At 40.0% G+C, this 14,619-nt stretch overlaps 1 long non-coding RNA gene across 1 annotated transcript in view; it reads right to left on the bottom strand.

Annotated features, from left to right (window-relative positions):
- The window catches only part of LOC147753113 (uncharacterized), a 74,234-nt gene extending 60,796 nt beyond the window's left edge, over window positions 1-13,438 (bottom strand). The window contains exons 1-3 of the long non-coding RNA XR_015312168.1: window positions 13,174-13,438; window positions 12,332-12,421; window positions 10,569-10,705 (exon numbers count right to left, since the gene is read on the bottom strand). This is a non-coding gene — a long non-coding RNA (uncharacterized LOC147753113). The remainder of the gene's footprint in view (window positions 1-10,568; window positions 10,706-12,331; window positions 12,422-13,173) is intronic.
- Window positions 13,439-14,619: the final 1,181 nt, after the last annotated feature.

Below are 14,619 nucleotides of genomic sequence, written 5' to 3'. Positions count from 1 at the left end.
GAATCGGTAATACGTAGCTGAGTCTGGCTGGTAATTACTGCGTGAAGAAGGCATATGGTAAGCATTTCTATAAATGACCACGGTTAAGCGATGGACAGTTTTGATTATATAGAGCAGATCATGGGCTAGTAGAACTGTTGCATTAAAGTACTATTTGAGGGCAATATGCTGACTTATTGATAACCGTACTTGACTTTAACCTACTGATATGGAAAAATAAGCAGTATAAGGTCCTTTTCGCCAGTAAGCAATTCAATATACCATTCCTAATAAGCTACGAACTGGGTTTCAAGAAGTAAAATATAGATTTAGAGCTCAGGTGCGGTCAGATTCATCTGGCCTCATGCAGCGTCGTCTAGTTCTCCACAAACTTTAATGAATCTCTTTGAAAATGCCTTTTGAGCTTGCCTTAATGAAAAACGAAGCTTTAACCATTGCAACATTTACATGTTCGCCTGCTACTTGACAATGTCAACAGAGCTTGAGGTCAGATAGAAGGAAACCTGTTGGACCAGATTTGACAAAATCATATTTTCTTCCTAAGAACAGGAAATTTAATTAACAACACAATGCTACTGTTTGTTGCAATTACCAGTTACGTAAACTAATTAAAAAGAACTACATTGAGCACCAAAATATTAGAAATGATAGAGAAGATCCAGCGACGCGCTATACATATTATACAAAGGCTATCTATAAGAAAGTGTCTCATATCAATGCAAGTGCCCCTTTAAGCTCACAGTAGTGTTCTGCTCAGGTTTAATGATGATGCCTTAAACTGTCTTCAGTTTGGCCTAGCAAAACTAATAGTTAGAAAATGCACAGTAAAACAACGCACGAAAGTCGATTTCTTTTTTGAAGGGTTCAAGTAATGCCGTTTAGCCATAACCGAACACTACTAGGGCTACCCTATCTAATATAGGGCAAACTGATAAAGATAGCTGCTATTGAAAAATATCACAAGTTTCGTACAGGTTTAAATCAATGACCCGACTGGCTTCAACGTTACTAAGCTGCTGTGTGTATGGGAGCTACGGTGGTTCAGAGTAAGCAGCCAAGTACGGATAACGTCAATCTGGCATCTCGGATGTACCATACCAGGTAATAGAAGGAAACAGCTGAAGGCGACGGTCATTTTCTGACCATCGTTTTGGGTACCCAAATCGGCGCGCAAATTCCCCAAACCCATATACCCGTGTTGCGTGCAGCAATCCCTGCGTCTTCTCGACTGACAGTGTCACTCTTCGTAGCCTTACGTATTTCGATCCCTAACAAGGGCTGTCAAAGCCGAAACAAGCGTGTTTCGTGCTGGGAAGCGTGTCGCCACAAAGCACCGATTTTGCGTTATGATCTCGTTATCGGAAATCAGAATGCTAGAGAGTGCTGTCTGACGAGTAAGAAAAAGGTAAAGCTGTTTGCAGGGACGAGCAAGGTATAAGGTACAAGGCCCAAGAAGGGAGTGAATCTAGATTCATCGGGGCTGAGATGTAGGACACCACGTGTGTGTTCTATAGTGTCGAAATATTTACAAGCAAATCGAACGGGTATAAGAAGCGTTGTGCGTATTTGTGATGATCGGCACAAGAAGCCGAAGTTACCGTTAAGAGAATAGTACAAAGACAAAATTGTTGAATCACACAACTTGTACTCATTGACCGACTGGCTGAGCTAATGCAGTGGCGAATGGCCAGCACTGTTTGAAAGTATACCCAACTATTATTAATGCCACAATTCAGTTAATTATGACTGTTTTTCGTGCCTATATGTATTTCTGTTGTATATGACCGGTATATTAATGTTACTCTTGGCGTTCATTTTGCCGCAACTCAGCGTGAATTGAATGGTAGCCTTTTCAAAACGTTAAAAGACATTTAACACTTTCTCCTTTTTTTAATGAGACTTTCACTCTGCTAGCTCTTCATTCGAGGTATCAATTAACTAGTCTTCCTTTAATCGAGCAATGGATTTTTCGGTTTGTTTGATAGTTATCAGAAAAAAAACTAATCTACACCGTCGATTGGTACACCAAGAGACCTCATGTCGATCAGACGAGCGGGATCGAAGACTAATTCCAACGTAAAGTACCATCATTGAACGAGAACTTAAGTGAACTTCCGTTATCCACAATTCCTTCAGATAACCCGCCAAGTCCTGATTCGTGTCCACTTATCCTATCTAATACCAAAGACTTAGATGCTCCCTATATTCCCTAGAGGGACACTTCTGGAGGAACCACATCTAAAGTAGCCAAATGAGCAAACGCTCGCTCAGCTTTTAATGACAACTTACAGTTAACTCACAAATGCTGTTGACTTTCTATGTAATAAACGATTTGGTGCCAATGCGTATTGCGATTGCCATAGATTAGTCCAGACTAATAGCTTAGACTTAATATAAATGCCCCAGGAACAAGTTCCATTCCTAAAATGCCTTCGGAGGGCAAGCAAGCTTAACTGCAAATGAACTAGATCGCATTTCTCAGAGCTCATAAATGAGTGTTTGCGCTCATTATTTTCTTATTTTTATCAAACATTATGTTATGTGCTTTCGTAGGGCACACGTGAAGTAGATCCATGAAATGTCAGGGTTTTTAAGTCACGTATGCCAATTTAAATAAACTGGGACGGACAAAATCGTCGAAAATTGAAAAAAAATATCCCCGAATTTTGGTGAATTTACGATTGAAGAAAAAAAAACAAGTTCCCAAATAATAAATTGCTTTAGCACATTTGATGTGAAGAAATAAAAAATCTGCCAAATGTTTACAACGTTCCTTGACCATAAAGGTCTCCAAACAAAAACTCTTAATCTATTGTAGCTTTCAACAGATTGTGACTGTTCATGAACGTATTCACGCCAGACAAAATTGATACAGAATCTTCAAATAGTATTTCGTTACTACCGCTATTTCTTATTCACTTGGGTGGAGCTTCCACAATTCTTCGGTGCTGGCGTTCGTGGTGTATTGTAATTAAGTGGAATACACCGCATGCCCATAAAGATTAGGATAGATACGCCCACAGGTAGTCATGACCTGCGTGACGCCGTAAGAGATTTATATCAAACGGCTCGAACTGGCTGGATCGTGACTATCAGCTAGGTAAGGTAGATAGGCACGAACCGCGGAAAAGTTAGCTTGTGCTTCCTGTGTTACTGTGTAGCTGCCGGCATAGTCGGAGGGATATTGGACATATGCAAAGGAAGCTCACAACTACATCGTTTTGCCTTACGGCCCACCTCCGATGCCTTCGTTACTCTCTCGTGGGTTTCGCTTGTTTGGTCCCTGCTCTGCCCATAGCCATACCGAGCAGTTGATCTTGGACGGAAGCTTAAAATGCTCGCATATAGATAGTATCCCAGGAACGATTAATGTTACTATATTTTATCATGGTGTCTAGGAGGTCCTATGGGAGCAGTCCGCAAACGGTTGTGTCCTATCTTGTTACTTAAATTATAATACTTGTAGGTATACCACTTGTAATCGCTTTTTACAGGAACTTGGACGTATGGTCATAGCGTCGGTCGATTTTGGCTTGCTTTTTTCATTATTCATACGATACGCTTGCTAAAAACAATTTCGGTGTCTATGTATGTACTTGGTGGTTAGTGATCGCGCGATGTGATCCTGCTTTTCCAGATAGCGTGATGTTTTTTTCTTAGTTTTCTTGGCTTATGTGTTAACTATCGGTAGAACTCATAATAAAAAGTTCTTTAGTAACAAACACACGATCCTTTTAGTTGATTCTTGCCAAAAACAAAGTCCGTCCTGTTGGTGCATGGACAACTGGCAACATTCTTTCATGATGAACATTTTATTCTCGGTTATTTCTTATATGTTCTAGATAAAACGTCCTTACTAAGTCACATCAATTCATATTGCCGCATTAAATGAAAGTAAATACCACTGACTAGATCGTTCTTTCCTTTCTTTTTCACTTACTACGGATTTACGGGAGTACGGCATTTTTCAAAAAACGCTGAGTCGATCGTAAGACTCTCCGGTCACTTGTATGATAAATGTTTCAGAAACCATGAGAACTTTCAGATCGCCGTAGTCTTGACTGATTCTTGGCAAGTGGCAAATCGGCTTTTGATAATATATATTACGAATAGAAGGAAATTCAGAGATAAAGAGACTTGCTTAAAAGGAGAGAGAGCACCGCCTCAACGATCCTCGTGTCAAAAAAAAACGCGTTGTTTATTATTACTTTAAAGCCGCTCGGTTTACGTCCAATTTACAATATTTTCGATAGCACTGACTAAATAACACTAAGCTCTAATATAACAATATTTCCTACATAGATTGTGTGTTTCGCCCAACACTTTGGCACACCTTCGAAGATGTCATATTGTGGTAAACATGGAACTTTATTATGAACAGAAATTACAGCAAATACTAAATGGTAATCCGTAAAGAGCGCAAGAAAAAATCATCATCAAGAAGGGTCTGCTAACCGTACCGTGTCTCCTTGTTGCATGGTTATGCAGTATACAACTGTGTTTTTCAGGAAAGCCCTTTCGATACGTTTCCTGACATACAACGTTACGGTGGTTATAATTTTATTCGCAATAGGAAAAGCCTGCTGATAATAAATATATTTGCGTGCTCTCTATTTGTTCCTGATGCGCTTTTGGACAGTGATCGAAACACAGCGTACTTTTATCCAGAGTTCCTTAAATGGAAGAAAATAAAAGGAAGATTGTGCTAAGATGCTGTAGAACTCAGCGCACCTCATCGCGGCCACCTATTGTTATTGTTGTTAAATATGCTGCGGAAGCCATAAAATAAATAGCAAGGAAATTAACTAACAGAAATAATGTTTATCGCTCTTCGTAGCGCGTTTTTCTTTTTTGGCGCCAAACTGTGCTTTCTATAAGTTTACTGGCCTTACTTGGGGCAAAATCCATAGATTGTTGTTTTTCGCAGTTTGTTCGGCCGGGTGATTTTCTGCTTCCGGCAGAAGCATGTGCCACGACGGCGCCAGGGCATCGCTGTTGGGGCCATCAATATATGCGATCTAGTGATATTAGGTTTAAAGTTTCGGTCAATCTTTTTTTGTTGCTGGCCGTATTATTTATAATATTGATTGCAGCGGAGCCTGGGGAGGTTTGCCGAGAAGCCTGAGCGAAGAACCCATTTATCCCAGTTGAATGGGTGCTAGTGCCTCGGAAGCTTATAACTAACTATAACTCCAAAGACTTAATTAACTTAAACATAATTCTGTGTTTCTACATAAATAATGTACTCTAACCTAAATTTGTGTTGTCAAGTGACTTTGATTAATTGCAACGTAGACGGTAGGAAGAATACCTTCCGAGACTTCTCCTGTTAGTTTCCTATAGTTGAGAATAAGCAGGTCGTGTATATACGTGTACATTTAAGAAATGCTCACAAGCGTATAGTGTAAAAACAAAGTGAAAACTATTATGCATTTGCTTACGTAAAAAAAAATAGATACTGATATCGTGAACCACAGTTTCGAAACCAAGGAGACATTGTCATCTTAACTGAAATATAATCACGAGAAAATACTCTAAAATGAGCCAAAAGCATCTTTGCTTATACCCGCTAATTCATATCTAAGGTAGAAACCAATGTCAGCTGCTTTGACTGGAAGCAACTTTGCACCGCCGACTAACTCTTAAATGGCAAGAAACCAAAGGCAGGGTCGGCTTGTCTGAGCAAACTCTGTCGTGAAGGCCTCCCTAATGCCCAGAAAAATATGTAAGCCTGTCGAACAATTCAAAATGTGACAAAAGTATGAACGTCGCATAGCGAAAGTTATATCGGGTCGCAAAGGAAAAATCATCTGAACTTGCAAGATATATGTACGTCTTTATTATTCGTTAAATCAAGCAACAAATATAGCAGTGATTTAAAGTGCGATTGGAAAAGTATCTCCATTGGTATTTACTTTATTATACTACTGCATAATTTAATTTAGATTAGCAACCAGACATAGTGAGAGCAAAAATGAGGTATAAGAGTTTCACAAAATACAATTATACCACGATCTGCCTCATACGTGCGTAAAATAGATTTTATATGAACGAAAAAATTGACAGAAATAGCGCCGACCATTTCAGCTATTAATCAGACGAGCTCTATGACGAGCTCTGAGATAAATTACTTCAGACACTAAAAATTGTCAAACTATGATTAAAAAAAACCTGTCAACAACGACAAGCTTCTAGGTCCGTTTTTAAATTTCGCAGAGTTAAATCAAACTACTAGTGCCAGTAATCGGACTTTACGTACATACTAGAATATCTGTGAATCTTATACGATCAGTATAGCTTCGCCAGGCAATAGGATCATTCGGGAGTAATGGGCAGAGTCTTCACACTTTATGAGTAAGTACAATAAGAGCTTAACATGATTTTTAAATACTTTTAAAAATTATCTTTATGTAGCTCGCGAAATCATAAATTTTATTCATGGCATCAAGCACTTGCACCCCCGTTGGACACCTAACCGGAGTAGGACCTTTTGAGCTTATCTACGGTTTCTCCAACAAACCTATTATCCTTCAAGCAATTTCTATTTTTAATAATAACAATTTTTTATTTTTCCTCATTCCCTAATCAATTTATAACGGTATTTTTTTTACGATGCTAAGAATTGAACCAGCGTGACTCTATGCCTCATATTTAGCATGGCAATGCGCTTTAAGATGCGCATTAGCGACTCATACCAAGTTCAACCTGATCTCATTTAAATAACCGAAAGTAGAAAAAGTGAACCTTTGCTGCTCTGTGTCAGTATAAAGTTGTACTGGTAGCATAAAAAACGCAAGGTCCATACATCAACCACAAAAAGGTTTAATTATATAGGTTTAATGGACCAGTCTGAGTAACTGGTTAAGTGTTTTTGCCGAAATTTGCAGCAATAATGGAAATACAAGTAGCTATATATTGGGCGACCGGATACACGTCATCTATCATTGGCCGCCCGAACACCTTTCATGTTCATGTTATTCGACGTAATGTGGCCAACAGGGCTAAAATTTAATAAACTCTGAAAAATGATGAAAACATCACCTACTTTTTTTTTTTTTGTAAAAAGTTGGCTGTTTGTCGAAAATCTATTCTCCTGACCTTTTTCATCCATTCAATTTTATAATGTTTTATCAAATAGTAAGTACCATTTTCTTGATTCACTTTAATTATTAATTAAAAAGAAAGCTTGCTTTTTATACGCTTTTGTAGTCGCATCTACAGACACAATACAATATACATGTTAATTAACAACAATAATAAAGCCACGGCATATGGAACAAAATGTAAAGTAAGGAGGATAGCGGCTTCTGTTAGCGGGGGCTATTTTCAGACAATGCCGCCCCAGGAAGAAGTAATCCAAAATGCATTTATTTACCGTTGTTTGTCCGAAGACCAACCGTTCTAAGTAAAACAAGTTGCGTTTGTCACTGCCATTGTCGTGGTAATTATTTGTAAAGGACCACGCTGCGTTCCATAAGCTTTTGCATCAAGCTGAACCCCCGCGACAACATAAGCTTTAGCGCGAGAACTAGTTACAATGTTCTCTTTCGTTCGGAACCAAAATGCCAGTTGGATGGAGAGAGAGAACGCAGACGGTAAAAGCCGCGCGCTGTGTGCAATTTGCCCTCGATTCGTTAAGTGTTTGGCGCCAGCTGCTTCTTATTTTGAGTATTCATTTTTATCGCCACCATCTTTAATGACGCGGGACGTTCGTATGGTGGACCCTTAGCGCTGCAGAACGCTCTAGTCTGCATAAAAACCGTGAACCTGAACTGGGAAAAGACCTATAGGCCATAATCGTCGTACATATGTAGAGCATAGTATTGGGTTTGACACGAAGGCCAGAAATGATTGGTGCCGTGTATTTGAGACGATTACTTCGTCTACATTGGCCACAAATAAATTGAGTACCAACACGTCTGTTCAGGTTAGTTATGAGGAGCGTATACTTAACTTCAGCGTTATCAGCAGCATGTGTATTATTAAGTAGATGATCTCTAGAAATAGCTGATGAACAGGCGTACAATACAACGATATATCAACAAATTGAAGAAGAACCGCCTTCAGATAAAGTTTCTGACGAAAGGGCGAGGTAAGAAAGCATAAGCTCTCTTGTCCTATACTTATCAGAACTTTGATGTAGTCGGTACTCGACTTATCCTTAAGTCGAGTATTTTCCCCAAATCTAGCAAACAAAAAAGTTGCATCCAAAGCGTTTTGTTTATTCGAGAACAGGCAAATAAAAATAACCAAAAACGAAAATAATGTTGAAAATTACTGATATATCGCCACCCTTGACTGGGAGCGATGGACAGCCGCTGACTTGCCTTACAACTGGCCTTTTGTTCAGCTCACATAGCTAGGTACACGCTGATCGGTCATCTATGCCGCTTGCCCCCCAGCTTTCTATGCACGAGTGTTCAACACCCAGACGTTCTGGCTGGCTTTGTGTTGTCGGTTGGCTGGTTGACTGAATTCTGTTGTGGACTACGCGTGGCCTGATTTGGGCTTGACAGTGTTTCTTTGGATCGTGGCCGTCCAATCGTTTCCATCCGTTAGTCTTTGCTTGCGCAGTCATGCCAGATAGCCGCGCTAATCCTCAGCTGATTTGCTCCTTCAGACAATTCGGTCGTCCTGCGGCGTGCAACGCTGTCCTTTTGTGGGCCACCCTGGCTCGCTAGTTCGGCGACTTACTCGCAGCGCCTTTGCATAGCATTGCACCGCTAAGAATGGATCAACGGACGGCGGATGAAGATTCGAGTCTTAGATCGACGATGTCACGCGGACTTCCTCCTGCGTCTTGGTAGTGCTCTTTTGTGGTATGTGTGCAGTGTGCGCGTACACTGCATTGCACCGGTATTCTGGCTTCCGTTGCTTACCCAGCAGTCTATTATCCACTCAAGCGATTGATAGGCATCGCAGAGCTCGGCAAAAAGGGTCGACATTCGATTCACGGGCAGCTGGAACCTCAACGAGTCGATCGAGCAAGTGCGGATGTTGTGAGTGGGGTTAGCTGGCAGCCTTACCAATGCAACTAAAATAGCACCAGCATTTTTCGCAGAAGAGAGCTACACGAAGCAACGGGAAAATCCGAACGTGGAAGACCTGGTCAGGCGTGTCCGATCCGGCCTCAAGAGACGCGAAATGAATTGAGAGTAAGAGAAAGGGAGAAAGAGGATAGGAGAAAAAAAAAAGATGAAGAGAGCTTTGTTCGTATGTATGTCGTTCGGTTAAATCACGGTTTCCTAGAAGAAGGTATTTGTAAAAACAACGTATAGGCAGTTCTTAATGTTCCTACAGCGTTCTTCATTAAAAAACAGATTTTCACTACTTTACTATTGTTGCTATTCGTTTACAATTCGCGTTATTTACTTGTGCTTTTATCAACAGAAACCGGTAATATCCTTGCATCGAAAGTACATATAAAGAGGTATTTTTTTTTTTGAAAACTAATTTTACACGTTATGAGATCATATTCATTTTTTTTACGATCGTCTCTGAATATGCTTGCTCAAAGAGCTCACTCGCAAAAGTACCCTCGAAATCGATGAAGCGATTTCTTCAGATTTCTTATTTACTGAAGAGCTGGATTAGAGTTTTAACAATCCCAAAATGGTTTTGCGGATTGGGCTTAATCAATCTTGATTGATAATTTAAGTTCACTTGTCGTGCAGGGAGTCCGACCCTGCACGAGTATAGAGCAAATCGTTACCAATTAAAGCTAAACATAAGAGTAGGCATCGAGCTGGATGTACAGCTGGCGGTGCCTAGGATTCCGTCAGCTGAATTGTGAAACATCACGGCACCATGATGTAAGTAGCAATGGGATTTTTCAACTTTGTAGAACAACGGGTATCACGTTGGCGAACGCAGCGAAGTTGATTCGGTTCGTAAAGCGGATCTTATGGCCTCATAAGATTAATGCCTCATTACTTCAATTCACTCATTATCATATTTATGAAGTTTAGAATTTTGATTATTATTATTACATTACAGAAGATGCTGATGCTTTTCTCTGCAAACTCTTTTATAAAAAAAAAAGTCTGCACAAACAGTGTAAACAAAGAAAATTAAATTACGCCTTTATATAGGTTACGTCGTTAGTCAGTACCAAGTTGCAGTTGTAACTGCCATTGTCCGCTAAACCTTTGAAAAGTCGTTTTTCTGCGTACATATATATATATATCAAGCTAACACATAGGTTTATGAGTACGCGAATTTACATGTGGTTAATAATATTTCCGTACCGCGATTGCAAAAATGGCTTTCTAGAACCTATTAAACTCTAATTTATTTCCGTGTGATTTTAATACAGTTGTTATTAACTAGTTGCTAAGAAAGTGGGGTCATGAAGAGTGAAAATGAATCCTCAGATATGGGTGGTCCCACCAAAAGTAAAGGCCCTATTCGCCTGTCAATTTTAGCCTCTGATAGTAGTGTTTGGCGGTATCGTCTTTAGCCCTATGTACGTAATATGCTAACTCCCCGCATACAAGATGTATATATTTTTTTTGTTTTCTTTTTGATAGTTAAGATAGCGACGAGACCTTCAACTACCTATGGCTTACGCTTAGAAAAGTTGCCTTCCTTCTGCGAACGTGACTCTTTGATAACGAGCTTCCGGTAAGCGTGTAGGCTTAAACGGAATCAGGCCACGCCATATGCGATGTTTGCAATACGTCGATTCGTTCTTGACTCCGGAAGTCTAGAAATTTAAACAAAACCGATCAAAGTTATCACGGGGTGCGTTTGCTGCTACCGTTGCCCTTGTGTACCATTCGACAAGAGGTAGAATTTGATTCAGACTGTGAGCAACTGATACAAAATTTTTAGCATACACTCTACATTAAAATTATTCCAATGGATACACGCTTTAAAAAGCGAAAATGTGTGTAGGACCCTCTCATTTTAGGATGAATGCGAAAAAAAGGCCATCTCATTGAGGAAGAACACAATTCGGGTGACGCTATTCATGTTTCGCTTAATACTGGCCAATTGTAATAAGTACACGTTTTCGAAGTAAGCCTAATTCTGTGTTCATTGAAAAGTCGCGCGTCTATTTTAAGCATACGCACTCATATGCTTCGATATCATGCTATTAATTCAGGTTAAAATTCGTAAAGAGCTGGAAGTAAGTGTGAATCAGCCTAGCATACGCTCGCGTCAGGGACGTCAGGCAGAAGAGGCCCGTTCGCTTATAATAAGATATAAAAAAATAAATTAGTTGCGTATTCGGTAGCGTTAGACACCCAGCTCAGATGTACGAAGGCCCTTGGTAAAAAAACATTGAAGCATTTCGTTCAAGCTCAATTAAACCGGCTTCTGTAGGTCACCAAAAGCTATTGGGCGGAATCAGAGATCAGTGACAGTGAGCAAGGCGGTGAGAAAGCAGATCTACAAGTGGATACTATAACGTCCCGATTTACCTGTCATTGGCCTGCAACCGAACAAAAGGAACGATCGATCGAAGACACAATCAAAGCGTATGGGATGGTCATGCCATGTGCTGGTGTACAGTATGAGGCATCGTAATCAGGTTTATCAAAGTTCACCCCAACAAAATGCCAAGAATCGTCGTGTTACTTCAGTTGAGTGCTTACAATCATATCATTAGTAATGATAAAAATTTTCACAAAATTAAATAAAAATGTTTGTAGTGGGTGAACGTTGAATATCATCGAAGAAGGGTCGAGTACGCGTTCATTCGTTACCGCTCACACTATAATTTGATGGTGTAAATTTTGTAGCAAACATTTTAAATATGCGGTTTTTCTGCGCCGTCAAGCTCCAACGTTGACGCCCACACGCGTAGTTTATTTAACTTGAACTCTAATTACAATTGAAAGTAATCACATAATGCTTCCCATAATGTATAGCTGAGCGACCAAATCAATGCTTTTTCTGAAGTCTTTTGAAGAACGATTTTCTTAATGCGTTTCTTTCTGTCCTGAGTTCTTTTAAGCACCTACGACACGTACGTACTACCTTTAGTATGACGGGCCGTACGAACCAATAGATATTTAAGGAACCACTTGAGCTTGATAGTGCTTAGGCTCTTTAGAATCTCAGAATTGAGACATCTTCTTTTTTTTTGTTTATAGCAACTCGAGGAAGGAAGCAAGTTATCTACAGCGCCCAATTGTACCTGTACAGATTGGCTTAGGTAGTATTGGCCGAATCCTAAGCAACGAAACGTAGATCGGCCATTTCCAGGTTTCGGTGTTTCAAGCTGATGTTAAAACATGACTCGAAGAATTCTGACAAAATCTAGAAACAAATTCAGATTTGCTTTGCTCTGTTGAGTCCACTTACAATATATCGTTCTACTTACAGATGCATCGCGTAGTTGTTTTATCGTACTTCTCTACTCCTTAGGGAAGTTTGTGATAATCCTGGAACCCAACTTGCTAGTTAAGCGGTGCTGAAATTGCAAAAGTTAAAAAGAAACCAAAGTTAGCGTTTGGTTTTTGTTGATTAGAATAGTCGAACATTTGAGAAGCTATGATGAAACGCCTTCACGTTCTTGTTGAGGTAGTCTATGGCCACAGTCTATACTCAGCAAGGAGAGTATTCTGGACAGTGATTGCAAATGTATCTGAATTGTCTACTGAATAGGGCAGAACGCCAACGTTTACGTCGCTTTTTCTGGGCCAAATTCTAAAAATGTTTAGCTGAGTGAAGCTGTGCCGCTTTCGTACAGGTTACAGCTGCAGTATGTCGAGCGGTCATAGGCTCCAATCCCATGATTCGCAGCAATTGCAGTCACGTTCACAATTACACGAATTTATATAAACGCTAAATACAACAACATGTGCTTAATAGTCGTATTCAACTGACAAATGTTTCCTGTAGTCCGTTGCTGGTTTTTTTCTTTTTGAACTAAGTAACCAAAGCCAACGCAGTCTCATTTTGTTATAATGTTACGTTTGTTACTCTATTATGACTTGGAAAGATGATAAAAATGCTTGAAGGGTTACCAAGTTCTATGATGTGTACACTAGACAATTTGCCTAATGTAAGGAAACGTCCAGACTACATTTCATTCAAATAGCAGAAAGAAAATGAATGGTAAAAAAATGATTAGATACGCTATTCAATATGACTTCAGCACCGTCAGAATTTCACAATAAAGTCGGCATGTTTGTTGTGCTTGTTAGTACATTTACGCTTTACCTGATTAGTACTTTGCGATGTTGGCACAAACGACATTTCCTGGCAGGGCGAGGTGGTTTAATCTGCAGACGTTGGGCAGGATCAAATAAAACATTGTGCCTATGATTCTAAATCTCCTGGTGCTACATAAAAACATTAGTCTCATAGGTCGGAGGGGCATATTCTTCTAGCAAATCTTCTGCTATTCTCGACGTCGGTCGGTAGGGTCTCCACGAGCATCCTAGGGGTACATATGTACCAACCACTTCAGCCTTAAAGATTAGGAAAAGAGCACAGCGCAGCAGCAGCGATGCGATGACACAAAAACACAGCAGCAGGCTGGCGGACAAGCGGCTGCAAACATAAATGTGCCCGAGAAATTGTTAGACAGAAGCAAGAGCGACAAGCAAAGCGATCAAGTGAAGTAATGCGGTGGCAATGAGGAGGGCAAGCCAGTCTGCTGTTGTTGACCTCATTGTGGATCTTAGGCTGACGACTCGGTCAACTCCTTATAGCGAGCACAGGATCTAGCTGTGCGGCCTCCCCTTATGGACACGACCTTTTCCTGAACGATAGACAGGACCTCGTCCAGTGGAAAAAAAAATAAGCCCACCTGGATTGACGCAAACGTATCGAGCAAAGAAGAAACTCAGTATTCTAGTTGGAACAGTAGGGTCGGAAGGTTGAGTGCGATGGGGGGTTAGGATTAGTGCTTGAATGAATGTTACGCTAACTAAGTGACGTCTGTGGGGGATGAAGACAGAGCAAGGATGTAAAGTAGAAGAAGACTCAGCTTGCTGAAACGGGACAACGGAAACGCGTCTCTAGCGAGAACCTTCTCTGCAAATAAAAGAAACATTTGCATAGATAAATCTAGTTGAAAAAAATTCTAGCAAACAATGACCTAATACCATAAAACGGGATAGACACGGTTCTCAACTTCCGAACAAATTTGTTGTATCTGATTAAGTAAAACAGAGTGAGGAGTATTTTCTTCATTCGGCATATTGTTCAGATCTACTTTTGTAACAATTGGTCTATAGAACGCTTTAGCTGTTATACGCTTCTTACTGAGAAGGGATTTGATCCGCAAGTCGATACATACGGGGAGAAAGTAATTTTTTAGAAAACAAGGATATGTATTATAACAATAAACTTTTATACTATATTACTGTATATACTTTACTATATTACTCCTATACCATATTATAGTTTTTGAACTGGGTCCTGTCATAGAATTCCTTTAACAGACAAATGAATTGCTTTTGATCCTCGTGGTCTTATCAGTAAAGTAGGGGCTACAGGTTCAATGTCAATATTAATAAGGCAACGTCAACACTACATTCGGACTATACCCACTACCTGCCCATTATCGTTTCACGCACCATGAAATGGACTCTTGTAATGCTCTAGCATTTATCGAGAGAGGCAATTGGGACCAGGCACGAAACAGAAGAAATCAATCGG

Source organism: Varroa jacobsoni, unplaced genomic scaffold, assembly GCF_002532875.2.
Source record: "Varroa jacobsoni isolate VJ856 unplaced genomic scaffold, vjacob_1.0 scaffold_737, whole genome shotgun sequence".
In the NCBI taxonomy this organism is placed as follows: Eukaryota; Metazoa; Arthropoda; class Arachnida; order Mesostigmata; family Varroidae; genus Varroa; species Varroa jacobsoni.
Note: the sequence above shows the minus strand (reverse complement) of the source record. Positions and strands in the feature narration are given on the sequence as shown.